This window comes from Diceros bicornis, unplaced genomic scaffold (assembly GCF_020826845.1).
Source record: "Diceros bicornis minor isolate mBicDic1 unplaced genomic scaffold, mDicBic1.mat.cur scaffold_199_ctg1, whole genome shotgun sequence".
Lineage (NCBI taxonomy): Eukaryota > Metazoa > Chordata > Mammalia > Perissodactyla > Rhinocerotidae > Diceros > Diceros bicornis.
Window position 1 is genome coordinate 431,295 of NW_026691090.1, and position 14,487 is coordinate 445,781.

General features: G+C 39.4%; 1 pseudogene; it reads right to left on the reverse strand.

The window, feature by feature from the left end:
* Positions 1–3,313: 3,313 nt before the first annotated feature.
* The window catches only part of LOC131402633 (5'-3' exoribonuclease 2-like), a 30,683-nt pseudogene continuing 19,509 nt past the window's right edge, over positions 3,314–14,487 (reverse strand).

A 14,487-nucleotide genomic window follows, 5' to 3' on the forward strand; every position in this document is an offset into this window, starting at 1 on the left:
CAGGAGTGACACCCAGAATGCAGGTTTGGCCAATGGAATGGATGGATGATTGTCCTGTTCACAGAATACAGTGTAAGGAGCTCATTAGATCAGATCCCTTTGAGACATGTTGAGATGTCCTTGGCAGATCCAAATTGAAGTGGTTAGAGGACAATTCCCTCCATAGATCTAGTGCTCAGGCAAGAATACACCTGGAAATAATTAGCACACCAACTGGAGGTAATGGAAACCAGGGAGAGGATGAAAACTCTTGGGAATAATGATGCAGAATGAGAAGGGTATTGAGGATGAAATTCTGAAGGACAGGCAAAACAAAGCAAAAAAAAAAGATAGAGCACAGCCAGGGAGGGAAGAGTTTTAAGTGTCAAATGTTGCAATGGCTCAAGACAATAAAGCATGAACAGTTTCTATGGTCAAACCCAAAAGTGGCCATTGGTGGATCTGGTGGAAGCTGCGGAAGAGCAGTAGTCAGGCAGAAGCCGGGTGGTGCTGGGGGAGGGCTGAGGACCGAATGGGTTGTGGAGGGAAGAGGGAAAGGAGAAGGCAGCACTCTTGAAGAGGGAGGAGGAGACGGGGATGAACCTGGAGCAGAACTTGAGACCAGCGAGGTATTTGGTTTTAGTAAAATGAAAGAGACTTGATAATATCTAAATGCATTTCAGAAGGTGCCCAAGAGAAGAACCACGACTAACAACAGACAGGGGGACCCAAGCAAGACTAAGAGGCAGGATAGAGAACAAAAACGAGGTTTTCACTTTGGAGGGTACTGGGGAAATGGGACTACATCAAACTAAAAATCTTTTGCACTGCAAAGTGAACCACCAACAAAACAAAAAGACAATCTAACTACTGGGAGAAGATATTAGCAAACCATCCATCTGATAAGAGGTTAATCTCCAAAATATACAAAGAACTCATGCATCTCAACAACAAAAAAACTAAAAACCCACTTAAAAAATTGGCAAAAGACCTGAACAGACATTTCTCCAAAGAAGATATACAGATGGCTAACAGGCACATGAAAAGATGTTCAACATCATTAACTATCAGGGAAATGCAAATCAAAACTACAATGAGATATCACCTCACGCCTGTCAGAATGGCTATAATCAACAAGACAGGAAACAACAAGTGTTGGAGAAGATGTGGAGAGAAGGGAACTGTCATACACTGCTGGTGGGAGTGCAAACTGGTGCAGCCACTATGGAAAACAGTATGGAGATTCCTCAAAATATTAAGGATAGAACTACCATATGATCCAGCTATTTCACTGCTGGGTTTATCCAAAGAACGTGAAAACACCAATGCGTAAAGATACATGCACCCCTGTGTTCACTGCAACGTTATTCACAACAGCTAAGACTTGGAAGCAACCTAAGTGCCCATCAAGGGACGAATGGATAAAGAAGATGTGGTATATATACACACTGGAATACTACTCAGCCATAAGAAATGAAGAAATCCAGCCATTTATGACAGCATGGATGGACATTAAGTGTATTATGCAAAGTGAAATAAGTCAGAAGCAGAAGGTCAAATACCGTATGATCTCACAGATTAAGTAGTAGACAATAACAACAACAAACAAACACATAGAGACAGGGATTGTATTGGTGGTTACCAGAGGGGAAAGGCGCAGGGAGGAGGGCAAAAGGGATAATTAGGCACATGTCTGTGGTGATGGATTATAATTAGTATTTGGGTGGTGAACATGTGAACATGATGGAATCCATGCAGAAATAGAAGTATAATGAGGTACACCTGAAATTTATACAATGTTATAAACCAATGTTACCACAATAAACAAACAAACAAAAAACAGAAAAGAAAAAGGAAATGTAGAAGAATTTCTACACAGCGTTAACACATTTTAGTCAGAGACCATAAAAAACTATACATTATTTTAGTTCTTAGGCAGTATCTTAATCGGAATAAAGGAGGCAGAAAGTTAGGCTTATCTGGTAATAGAGTTTTACCAATTGAGTTTCATAAAAGAATTAAAAAGCAAGGGAGTTGCAATGAGCACAGGGGTGCATGTACCTTTACAAATTGGTGTTTTCAAGTTCTTTGGATAAATACCCAACAGTGGAATAGCTGGATCATATGGTAGTTCTATCCTTGATTTTTTGAGGAATCTCTATACTGTTTTCCATAGTGGCTGCACCAGTTTGCACTCCCACCAGCAGTGTATGAGAGTTCTCTTCTCTCCACATCCTCTCCAACACATGTTGTTTCCTGTCTTGTTTATTATAGCCATTCTGACGGGCATGAGGTGATATCTCATTGTAGTGCCCATCAAGGGACGAATGGATAAAGAAGATGTGGTATATATACACAATGGAATACTACTCAGCCATAAGAAACGATGAAATCCAGCCATTTGTGACAACGTGGATGGACATTGAGGGTATAATGCAAAGTGAAATAAGTCAGAGGGAGAAGGTCAAATACCGTACGATTTCCTTCATTAGGTAGTAGATAACAACAACAATAAACAAACACATAGGGACAGAGATTGGATTGGTGGTTACCAGAGGGGAAGGGGGGGAGGGAGGAGGGTGAAAGGGATAATTCGGTACATGTGTGTGGTGATGGGTTGTAATTAGTATTTTGGTGGTGAACATGATGTAATCTATGCAGAAATAGAAGTACAATGATGTACACCTGAAATTTTTACAATGTTATAAACCAATGTTACTGCAATAAACAAAAAGTTAAAAAAAAAAAAAAGCAAGGGAGTTGAATATAATTGCCAAGACTGGCTGAAGCAGTATAAGTTGAGGTCTAGGATAGACAGGGAAGGAGATGAACAAAAGAAGGAATAGACTAGTGTGGAGAAAGCACAAGGATCAAGCCCGATGTCTTGGCAAAGTTTAAGAACAAGGATGTTTGGTGTCACTGCACGTTTAAAAACCTGGAAGGACAAGTTTAGAAAGAAGAATGTCTGAATTTAATGGCAAGGAGTATGGTGTGGCTGTGGAATTAGGCGTTCAAAGTGAAATGTAGATCATTGTAGGTAAGAGGTCAAGAAATTTAGAAGCCAAGGCATTGGATACTGAATTTATCCAGGACAATGGCAGAAACTGGGCAGGCACTCAAATTGTAAAAGCAGAACAGGAGTCACTCAGTAATTAGGAAGTGCCAAGGATAAGAAAGGGTGAAGGATGACACAGCTGGAGCTGGATGGCAGGATTTTCTGTGCAGGAATAATAGACAGAAAATTGTGTTAATGAGTAAAAAGAGAATTGACCCACTTTTAGACCCTAAGGCGCACAGTCTACATGGAAGAGATATCTACTTAAGATAGATGCAGGGGAAGTAGCATCTCCAAAGGAGAATCAGATTTGAGGAAAATCAAGGAGCTGGAGGAGAGTTCAGTAAAGATGTGGCAGGAAATTCACAGGGCCAGGGGAACCGTTTTGAGGGAAGTGAGGCACAAAGTGGTTGGGTCTGGGCTGAGGAAACATGGAGTCATGTGGGAATGAGAGCATGGAAAATAATAAATGAAACATTTCAAACAATGATCAAGTGTGATAGGAATGAGACACACAGGGGGATTAGCTGGCCACAAGTTTTCCAGAAGAGTTGGTTTTTGTAAACCTTTGTAGTTGGGACAGGAATCACGTCTTTCTAGAAGAAGACTTCAGACTCAATGCCAGCCCACCTAAGGAGGCAGACAACGGGGATTATTTTAGTTCTTAAACCTCTAACACATTGAATACTTTCCTTGTCCTGTGTCAATATTTTATAGTTACAAATATAAATTGTGAAATTTATTTGTAAATTTACTGTTTCTAAGTTTATATCTCTCTTCAGTAGTTCAAATGTGATGCTACAGTGGGAATAAAATTACATCCTAGATTTATTTGCCAACAAATCTAAACAAAAGAAGGACATTCAAAGAAGGCTAAGCAGGGCCGGCCCCGTGGCTTAGCGGTTAAGTGCATGCGCTCCGCTACTGGCGGCCCGGGTTCAGATCCCGGGTGTGCACCAACGCACCGCTTCTCCGGCCATGCTGAGGCTGCGTCCCACATACAACAACTAGAAGGATGTGCAGCTATGACATACAACTATCTAATGGGGCTTTGGGGGAAAAATAAATAAATAAAATTATAAAAAAAAAAAAAAAAGAAGGCTAAGCAAACTTCTCCCACTAAATGTGTCCCGAGACAGCCCTGAGGAGTAGCAGGTGGTGTGCTCTTTGTGCCCATCAGGCACTCCAGTGACTCTCCCCTCCCCTCCAGGTGCTGTGCTCCATCATCGCGAGGGTGTTGCACTAGCTCTACTTGGCCTCCTTTGCCTGGATGCTCCTCGAAGGACAGCAGCTCCTCCTCACCGTTAGGAACCTCAAAGTGGCCAACTACACCAGCACAAAAAGACTCAAGAAGAGGCTTCTGTATCCTTTTGGCTATGGGACCCCAGCTATGATTGTGGCTGTGTCTGCAGGGCTCAACCCCCATGGATATGGCACACCTACACACTGAGTGGGGTGCTGAACTCCTGCTGATGGGGAAATGTGTGTACACCTCTCTCCATGGGAAATCAAGAGACAACAACAGAAAACTATTTAAGACAATCATCATTATAATTATTAATATTGACATCCATAATATGAACAGCAGTGGTGCCAGCAGTTCTCACTTGCCGTTTCCTATGTCCAGACTCCCTGCTAAACACTTAGTATATAATATTCCATTTGACACTCAGTATCCGCATTTGAAGTAGGGTTTATTCCTGTGTCCCCACTTAAGAGGTGAGGAAACCGAGACTCAAAGCGGTTGTGATTAGTTCTTGGTCAGTGAATTAGGTAAGTATCAGATTTGCCTACTTCTGACAGCTGTGAAAGCTGTTCTCATGCAACTAAATTTTGCTGCATCCCTAAATCATTGCATTCACAACACGAAGCAACTTACTCATCTTCTTGGGCTTTTCCTCCTATCATCAATATCAGACTGTCAGGGGCCGGCCTGTGGCTTAGCGGTTAAGTGCGCGGGCTCTGCTACAGGTGGCCGGGTTCAGATCTGGGCGCGCACCGACGCACCGCTTCTCAGGCCATGCTGAGGCCACATCCCACATACAGCAACTAGAGGGATGTGCAACTATGATGTACAACTATCTACTGGGGCTTTGGGGGGAAAAAAAAGGAGGAGGATTGGCCGTAGATGTTAGCTCAGAACCGGTCTTCCTCAGCAAAAAGAGGAGGATTAGCACGGATGTTAGCTCAGGGCTGATCTTCCTCACACACACAAAAATATATATATATATATATATATCAGAGAGTCAGGAGGAAACGGTTTGGCATTTAAAGTGCAAGCAGGTGAGCTCCCTGAATTACCACTCAAATGTACACTATCATATAGATGGAATCATTAATTTCTGGGGTGTTATCGAGTAGTAGAGGTTATCTAAACTCTCATTCAGCCCCACCTCTCACACACATTTTATACATGAAAAAGCAGCCCGAGTAGTGGTTGAAAATGTCATCCTATTGAAATTCAGAGAAAGAAAACTCCTGTCTCCATATAAACAGAAATTAAATACATTTCTCTAGATTAGTTACAGTGTTAGGAGGCCAATTCACTGATGTCAAGAAAGGTGCCTCATCTTAAATCCTATCCACTCATAGGAATGGCATCAGCATTCTGAATACATAATGCTTTCTAAATGTTTTAAAACTTAAAATTATTTTTTCTGATGAGAATTTTTGTGTTGTTTTTATTCTCATGTACACTGTTAAATATACAGTGTTATGTGATAGTCTTTAGAAGCACTTGTAGTCCTCATCATTACTCTAAACATTCTTCCCAGTCTGAGGTTCTCCTCTGAATTAGCAAAAATCTGTGGATTCCTATTTCTCTCTAACTATGCTGGTATACATTCTATTCTATTCTATTCAGAGCCTTTAATTAGATTTGGGATTGCTTGTCTCCATTCTTGTGCACTCTAGCTAATCTCTACCTTAGTTCTTGCTGCAATTCTAATATATTTTGCATTCAGAATTTTCTTAAAATTTCCCTGTGCTGTTCAAATTCAATAACCAACAAATGGTCTAAACCAAGTTTACATCAAGTCAAACTGCCTATGACAATCTATCCAGGTCCTTCATAACCCAGCCTCACTCTACTTATTCCCAGAATTTTTCATGATACCTTACTGAATCCTCAGGCGACTACCTACCAGACATCATCCAACCACATTCCTGTCCATCATGAACCTCGTGTGGCCACTGTAGTTGAACACTGAACGCATCTCTTATTATGAATTATTTTTATGGGAAACATACTGCATACGTTTTAGTATCCCTTACGCATCTTACATTTATCCGAGGCAGTACTGAACAGTGCATATATATTTACTGATTCTTCTTTGATCAGTTGCTGGCTCAATCTAAAAGGAGTCTGTCTTCATAAACACACCCAGGACAAAATAAATAAAAATTTAAAACCTAAGCATGGTTGAAAATAAGGAAACTGAACAGTGCTTTTATTTGTATCACAAGTAGCACTTTAAACACTATTAGTAAGAAAATACTGGAGCAAGTCTCAATAGAAAAGGAACAGAATGTACGACACCTTTTTCTGATTCAATTCACTTTAAGAATTAGCCTTCGAAATGCTATTTTAAGTACCATTATTGTTTGAGAGTACTAGCACACTTCACAAAGAAAGCAGAAAATCCCAAATATCAAGTTTCACTTTTACTCTACCTTTCCCAGATACACTCCACGAGTAAAGCTACATCAGCAACACCAAGGCAAACTGTTCTGGCAGGGAAAATTCCACAATTCATAGACTTGATATTTTAAAACACTTAAAGAGTTTTATAGGACTTAAGATGCATTTTCCGACATTTCATCAGAAGAGGTTAACAGCTCAGCGTGCTGTGAAGTGTCACACGCAGTGAAGGGTCACCTCCCCCAGTGCTGTCCACCATCGAGTCTGCTCCTGGCTGCATGTGCTCCGCCTCCTGCAGGCGTCTGGTTCTCAGTCATCTGCTCGGCAACCACGAGCCTCACACACACTGCAGTGACGGTCATATGAAAAACCTATCTTCACACACATGACACTTTTTAAAAATCTCCTTGAAGAGATGAAACATTCTATCCTTTGCCTGATTCATCCAAAGGTGAATACAGAAAGTTTGAAAACACTCCTCTGAAGAAATAAGTTTAGGCTCTTAGAAGACTTTAGCAAACACTGGTTCCAACACTATGAACAAATGAGCTTTTACATGGATTTAAAACTATGCTAGGTGCTATGAGAGAAAAAGAAAACCTAACAACGCTACTGACGAAAATAACTAATATAAAGATGACACAAATTATAGATTACCTTTTGGAAGATGAGAAAAGCAATGAAGGCTACAAAGGGGAAGAACATTCCAAACATGGGAGGAAGGCATAGAGGTCAATGGGATACCGAAGGGACCCACCTGGGTAGCAAGGAACAAGTGTCCTTGAAGAACTGTGGGGATTCAGACACAGAGCTAGGGCTCTGCCAAATTATAAAAGGCCTTCCTTGAAAAAGCAAACGAGTGTAATTCCACCAGCACTACAGAGCAACCAAAGATTTCCGAGGGCCAGTCGTGTGTAAGAAAGACGAGCCAATAGACTCAGGGGGAAGGTGGACTCAAATAAAGCCGCTGCGAGGTCACCACAGTCATTCAGGAGAAGAGAGACAACACAGGCTCACTGGGAAGAGCCACACACGAAACATAATGTGAAAGAGAAAAATACTCCACAACAGTGGTGTAGACAAAGGGAGTAACGCAGAGCGAGAAGCCAAAGCATATACTGGGCTCCCAAGTCTGGGCAAGTGGGGAAACAGGAGGCCCAGGGACACAAAGGAGAGACTGGCAAGGAGAACTGGGGACGGGCACAGGACAAAGACGTCAGTCTGGAGTACTGAGTTTGAGGTAGAACAAAGGGGTGTATGTGTGTGCGCGTGTGTGTACTCCTCCAGAGGAACAGAAAATTCTGCTTGCTGCACTGGGAAGATAACTTTTCTGTCATTTTAAAATCATATGCAGGTTTTACATATTAAAAGTTAACAAAGAATTATTCTAAAAATATTATGTCTAAGCAAATGACAATGGTGAAGAGCAGGATGAGGAAAAGGAAGGGAGATAGCTCAGTTCTATTCAAAGTGGAGTTACTAACACATTGAATGATTTATGGAATCAGAATTACAGAAAAAAAGATCTCCTAGATTACAGCCTACTGTATGCTCTAAGGATCCTTCTGTGAACTTAAGACACTTCAATAACGTCTATAATATACTTTCTCAACACTACAGATAAGATTTAATGTAATGGGAAGAACCCACCTAAATTCAACCTGAGGAAACAACTTCTCAAATATGGAATGGAATACCATATGCAAACAGAGAAGGGAAAAAAGTGCCAGGAGTCAAAATAGAGAGAAATAACTGGCAATTGGCACTGGAGGCTGCATTCTCAGATTTTCGTTTATAAAGCAAACACAACACTGGGATGTACAAGCCTCTAAACAAACACACACAAAACTGCAGTAAACTGGATCTCAGCCTCAACATTACCCCTCAGAGAAAACACTGAAAATCCCTCATAAAGTCAAAGTTAACTTTGGTCTTTCACAAATCTCGGAAATTAACTCAGATCAATTTTATTATGAAGTTATTTTCAATATAGACCTAAATATGCACCTAGATCTGGGATTTGTTTTATAAATTTAACAATCTTGTGAACACAGTGGACGCCAAATAATACCAAAGGCCCCTTCAGGCTCAGGAAAAAAACCAACGACAGTAACATCATACAAACAAAAACTCCAGGATCTGTCAATTTCGTAACTCTTCCCTTGGGCAAGTCTCTCTAACTAATTAGAAAGTTAAGTAGAATTAACCATTTCCAAAGGGCTGGGGAGGAAGGCCCTCGAAAACATGCAGAAAAATTGAGGAGCACAAGCAAACAAGTGACAATCCAAAGAGGGAACCAGTGGCATTCACTGGGCCGCAGCACCACTGCCAGCCGCAGACCCCAAGCATTAATAGGCAGCGTCCACACTGGACCTGTCAGAGCCAGACTGTTCGTGATGGGTGCAGGAGCACAGCTTGCAATTCTGAACTCCACCCTCAACAAAAGAGCCCAAACGCAAACAGCCAGGACAAACTGTGTGTCAAGATAAACAAAACTTTGTGTACAGATAAACAAAAGCAACTCATCTAGGAAGATGTTCCAAATTCCCCACAGTTTTCCTGAAATAAAAGACTTTCTAGAATCGCAGTTGCTACCTAATTCCATTAAAGACAGGAAAATAAATATGCCTATACTTCACAATGAGAAATCTAAGTAGAATCTAAACTATTTCTTGAGAGTGAAAGCAACAATGAGCGGGAAAGGAGGATTCAGGAATAGCCTTCCCAAGCAGGCTTCTATGAAACACTTGAATTACTAGAATGTGTTTGCCTTAGTCTTGCCTAAAGATTGACGAAAATGACAACATAAACCCTGCCATCAAGATTAGTAATTATATACAATAATTACACAAATGAGTAGGTAAGTTTGTTGATTTTTATTCTAAAGTCATATTATATTTTACATTATTTCTGCTCAATAGAAAATGCTATTACCATTGAAGAAATGAACTATAAATAAGTTATTCAGATAGCAGAAATTAGCCCTTTAAGTTTATAATAATTATTGATAAAAATTTCCACAAATTCATTCTATCTCAACTTACCCAAGATCAAGTATATAACAGTCTGCTTTTTAAACTCTGCAGGGCCACAACTATAACATAATTAAAACAACCTGTTATAATACAGTGACGCTGTGTGGGCCTCTGGGGTGTAGAGGTCTGTTTGCTCCTATATAGCAAACTATCCCTAGAAACTCCTACTTCCTACCTCCCACTTTCCTAATCCCAGAAGAATTGGAAGTTGTCAGGGGAAACCAGAAAGCTGAGAAACAAGCTTGTTACATCAGTAACCTTAACAATACACATAATTTAAAGTCAAGAGGCTCTGCTCTGAGGTCTGCAATACAGGGACTCTCCAATCTCAAAGCACTGGTGCAATAATAGCTGCCATTTCCTTGTGAATCAGAGGTCATCTTAAACTTATTTGCAAGCTCAGAGCTGTGTTTTGGGCAAATGTCACGTATTTTGGAAAAATGACCTGATTGCAGCATTCTGTGTCAGATCCCGTAACATGGGAACAGGAGAACACACTATTCTAAACAGAAAGAAGAGAAGAATTATCTATTCGTAAATTGTAACCTTTTTGCTAAGTGGAAGTAAGATGTTGCTTTAGGAAAGAGAAATCATTAAAATGCACCAACAAAATATGATCATTTATATCTTTAAAAAAGGACCCCATCTTCCTTGTTTGTAAGCTCATTAACAGAGAACTATTATGGGCAAAGGGCTTATACCAGAATTTGTAAAGAATACCAACAAACCATGAGGAGGGGTTGGGGGAACAGACAAGTGAATAGAAAAAGAGAATAGGTACTTCATAAATGAGGAAAACCAAGCGGTTAATAAATATACCACATGGCATTCAATTTCATTAGAATCAGAGAAACACAACTGTAAACCACAAGGTGCCAATAGGCATCCACTAGATTGACAAAAACTAAGGTAGTGACAATTTCAAGGGTTTGCAAGAATGCACAGCAACAAGATCTCTCACAAACAGTCACTGAAATTATAAAATAGTGTAATCACTTTGGAAAACCACCCGACATTATCCAGAAAAGATGAAGATACATCTTTCATTAGCAAAATTCTATTCCTCGATATATACCCTTGAGCAGCAGTTCTCAAACTCTGATCTCAGAACCCCCTTACACTCTTAAAAACTGAGGACCTCAAAGAGCTTTTGTTTATGTTGGTTATGTCAATCAGTATTTACCTATTAAAAATTAAGGTTAATTTTAATTGAAAATTAAGAAATTAAGAAATCTGAAAATCTTTTGAAAATACTAATTTAAAGATAACAGTAATAGATTACACAACATACACAGATATTTAGTCAACATAACGTTTTTTTATGAAAAACTATTTTACAAAGTAAAACAAAAATAAATGAGAAGTGTCATTGTTTTACATTTTTGAAAATTTTTTAAATATCTGGCTTGATATCTATCTTAAGAGATGGATTCTCTTATCTGCTTCTGATTCAGTCCCTTGAGATATCACATTACATTTAGCCTCTGGAAAACTCCACTGTACACTCAAGAAAGAAAGAGAGCAACAAAAGGAAATAAGATCATAACATCTTAGTATTATTATGGAAATAGTTTTGACCTTGTGGATCTCCCTAGGGACCTCCAGGGCTCCCTGCACTTGGCATCAAAGCCCAGCTCTTTAACATAGTAGCTCTGTCAGACATGTCACAGCTCAGACATGTCACAGCTCTGACAGAGCTACTACGCTGAAGAGCTGGGCTTTGAGGCCAAGTCTTTTTTAGCCCAGCAGATTTCTGTTGTTGTTATTTTGTTTCCTCACTATTACTAGAAAATAAAACATTTAGGCAACAAGGAAAAAGATGCTAACTAAACTTTCTCCTAGTTGACCCAATTAGACACAAATGAATGCTTACTGATCTGGAAGAATGGCTTCTTCATCCAAAGAAAACTTTCCTTGAATCCCATGACATAGTTCAGGTGGTACACCCACTGGCTGTGGAAAAACGCATTCCTGATTATATATCCAAAAGAATGGAAATCAGGGACTCAAACATATTCTTGGACACCGATGTTTACAGTAGCATTATTCTTAATAGCCAGAAAGTGGAAACAACCCAAGTTCTCATCAACAGATGAATGGATAAACAACATGGCGTATGTACACAAAATGGAGTATTATTCAGCCATAAAAGGAATGAAATTCTGACACATGGATGTACCCTGAATACATTATGCTAAGTGAAATAAGCCAGACACAAGAGGACAAATACTGCATGATTCTACTTATATGAGGTACCAAGAAGAGGCAAATTCATAGGGACAGCAAATAGAAGAGAGATTACTAGAGGCTGGGAGGAGCGGAGAATGGAGAAGTATTGTTTAATATTGTTTAATGGGTATACAGTTTCTATCTGGGAAGATGAAAAAGTTCTGGAAATGGATAGCGGTGATGGTTGCACAACATCGTGAATGGACTTAATGCCACAGAATTTTATATACTTAAAAACAGTTAAAATGGTAAATTTTTTTTCTACTTTACCAAACATTTTTAAATGCATTCTCAATTAATTAACCAAATAATGAACTAACTGAAAACACTTCATGATGGCAAAAAAGACCATACCTCTGTGGAACCTGTCTGATACAGCTCTAAAACGAAGTCGTGCAGTGGGTGATGTTTCCCCACAAATAAGACATCGCCTCCAAGACTATTTCTTCTAGCTGGGGGAAAGGAAGAAAAGAATAAAGATCTAACAATTATACCTACAAAAGCAACTTTTATGAGAGTAAAATAGGAAGCACCTAAATTTTAAAAACTTAATTATAAAGTTTACAAAAAATAATAGACCTAAACGTGTGATGCATCTCTGTAGAAGAAACAAAGCTTTGACAATAAAGTTTCGAAGATCAATGACTATCAGAAAAAAATTATCCCTAAAAGATACCTGAATATAGTCTTGCAAGATAAGGGACAAAGTTTTCTTATTTATACAGAACTTAATTTCTTACTATAAGAAACATATAGACATTCTCTGAGGAAATACAAATAAATTGCATCATCTAATAACAAAGATTATTCTATGGATGGTTCATAATTATTTCTATAGGTTTATTATACTAGTATTAAATAAATTTTCCAACAAAGCCCAGCTTTACAATTTCCCAATACTTTAACTGTCACTATTAACGACAAAATGCCACCTTTTGTGTAAAATAACATTTCAAGTTAGCAATATGAGGGCAAATGCTTTTGTTTCAACCTAACCTTTCAAGCAAAGTTATTGTTATTTGGTGGGGATGAAGGGAAGAAGGGAGATGGAGGAAATTAATAATACCCTCCCAACATGCAAAAATACTTTTGTGTATGCATATTATACAAGAATCAAAGTCTTGGGCCTGCCGGGTGCTGTAGTGGTTAAATTAGCACACTCCACTTTGGTGGCCCAGGGTTTCACAGTTTCGGATCCTGGGCGCAGACCTATGCACCACTTATCAAGCCATGCTGTGGCAGGTGTCCCACGTATAAAGTAGAGGAAGATGGGCACGGATGTTAGCCCAGGGCCAATCGTGCTCAGCAAAAAGAGGAGGACTGGCAACAGATGTTAGCTCAGGGTTAATCTTCCTCACCAAAAAAAAAAAAATCAGAAGATATTCTTGAAGTATTGCTTTTTAATAAATTTAACAAACACTTGTAAGTTAAAAAATTGTATTTAATTACTATGCAACTTATGGATAATAAATTTTAAGAAGCAAAGTTAACTTTTGTCATAAAGAAGTCAAATCAATGATTTATGCCCCTTCTATGGGAAATCTGACAAATGAAAAAAAAGGTCTAATTTTACTAGGAAATGTAAAGTCTCTATTACACAGACTCAATGTCGACCAAGTGGAAGTATGATCCTTACTCTCTTCTGGAGTGAGGTCTGGGTATACCTCTTCTAGGGCAGCTCGCAGCCTTCGCTCATCCACGAACGGCAACGGAGCAACACCGGGGGAGACAAATGCACACCAAGCGGCCCAGCTATTAGGATCACCTAAATTGCAACTACCGTTGGTCCATACAAACATTTCTAGTAGAATTTCCCTGCTGATATAAAAACATTTTGGAACTGAACTCTATTTAGCCAAATTTCAGATAGAAATACTTCCCCGTGGTGGTAGAAGAAAAAATTCTATTTGTTTTCCATCTTTAAAAGGGTTCATATGGAAAACCACGTTTGCTGAATCTTTACTCTGTGACGACAAAATTTTTAAATTAAATGAACAAGTGGCCACCTGGACACCGGTCTATGTTCTCACCTTACTTATTTACTAGGATGCCTTCGGGCAAGCCAGTAATCTCCTAAGGGCTTGAGCATACCCCTTTATCTTTCTAGGACTTGGTTTCTTCTTTTGTAAAAAGAGATCATTCAACCAAAATACTCAGAAGGTCTGTTCAACTGGAATATGTGGAACGTCTCTTTCAGCTCTAAAATTGCATAGTATTCTGTTTACATTTTAAAACCTAATAATTAGGGCCGGCCCCGTGGCTTAGTGGTTAAGTGCACACGCTCTGCTGCTGGCGGCCCGGGTTCGGATCCTGGGCGGGTACCGACGCACCGCTTCTCTGGCCATGCTGAGGCCGCATCCCACATACAGCAACTAAAAGGCTGTGCAACTATGACATACAACTATCTACTGGGACTTTGGGGAAAAATAAATAAATAAATAAAATTATTTTTTAAAAAAAACCTAATAATTAATTTATATACAAAAAATTTTTAGACTTGTTTAAATAACTTTGTCCCCGGGAGGGCATGTAGAATAGTGGCTGTTCAT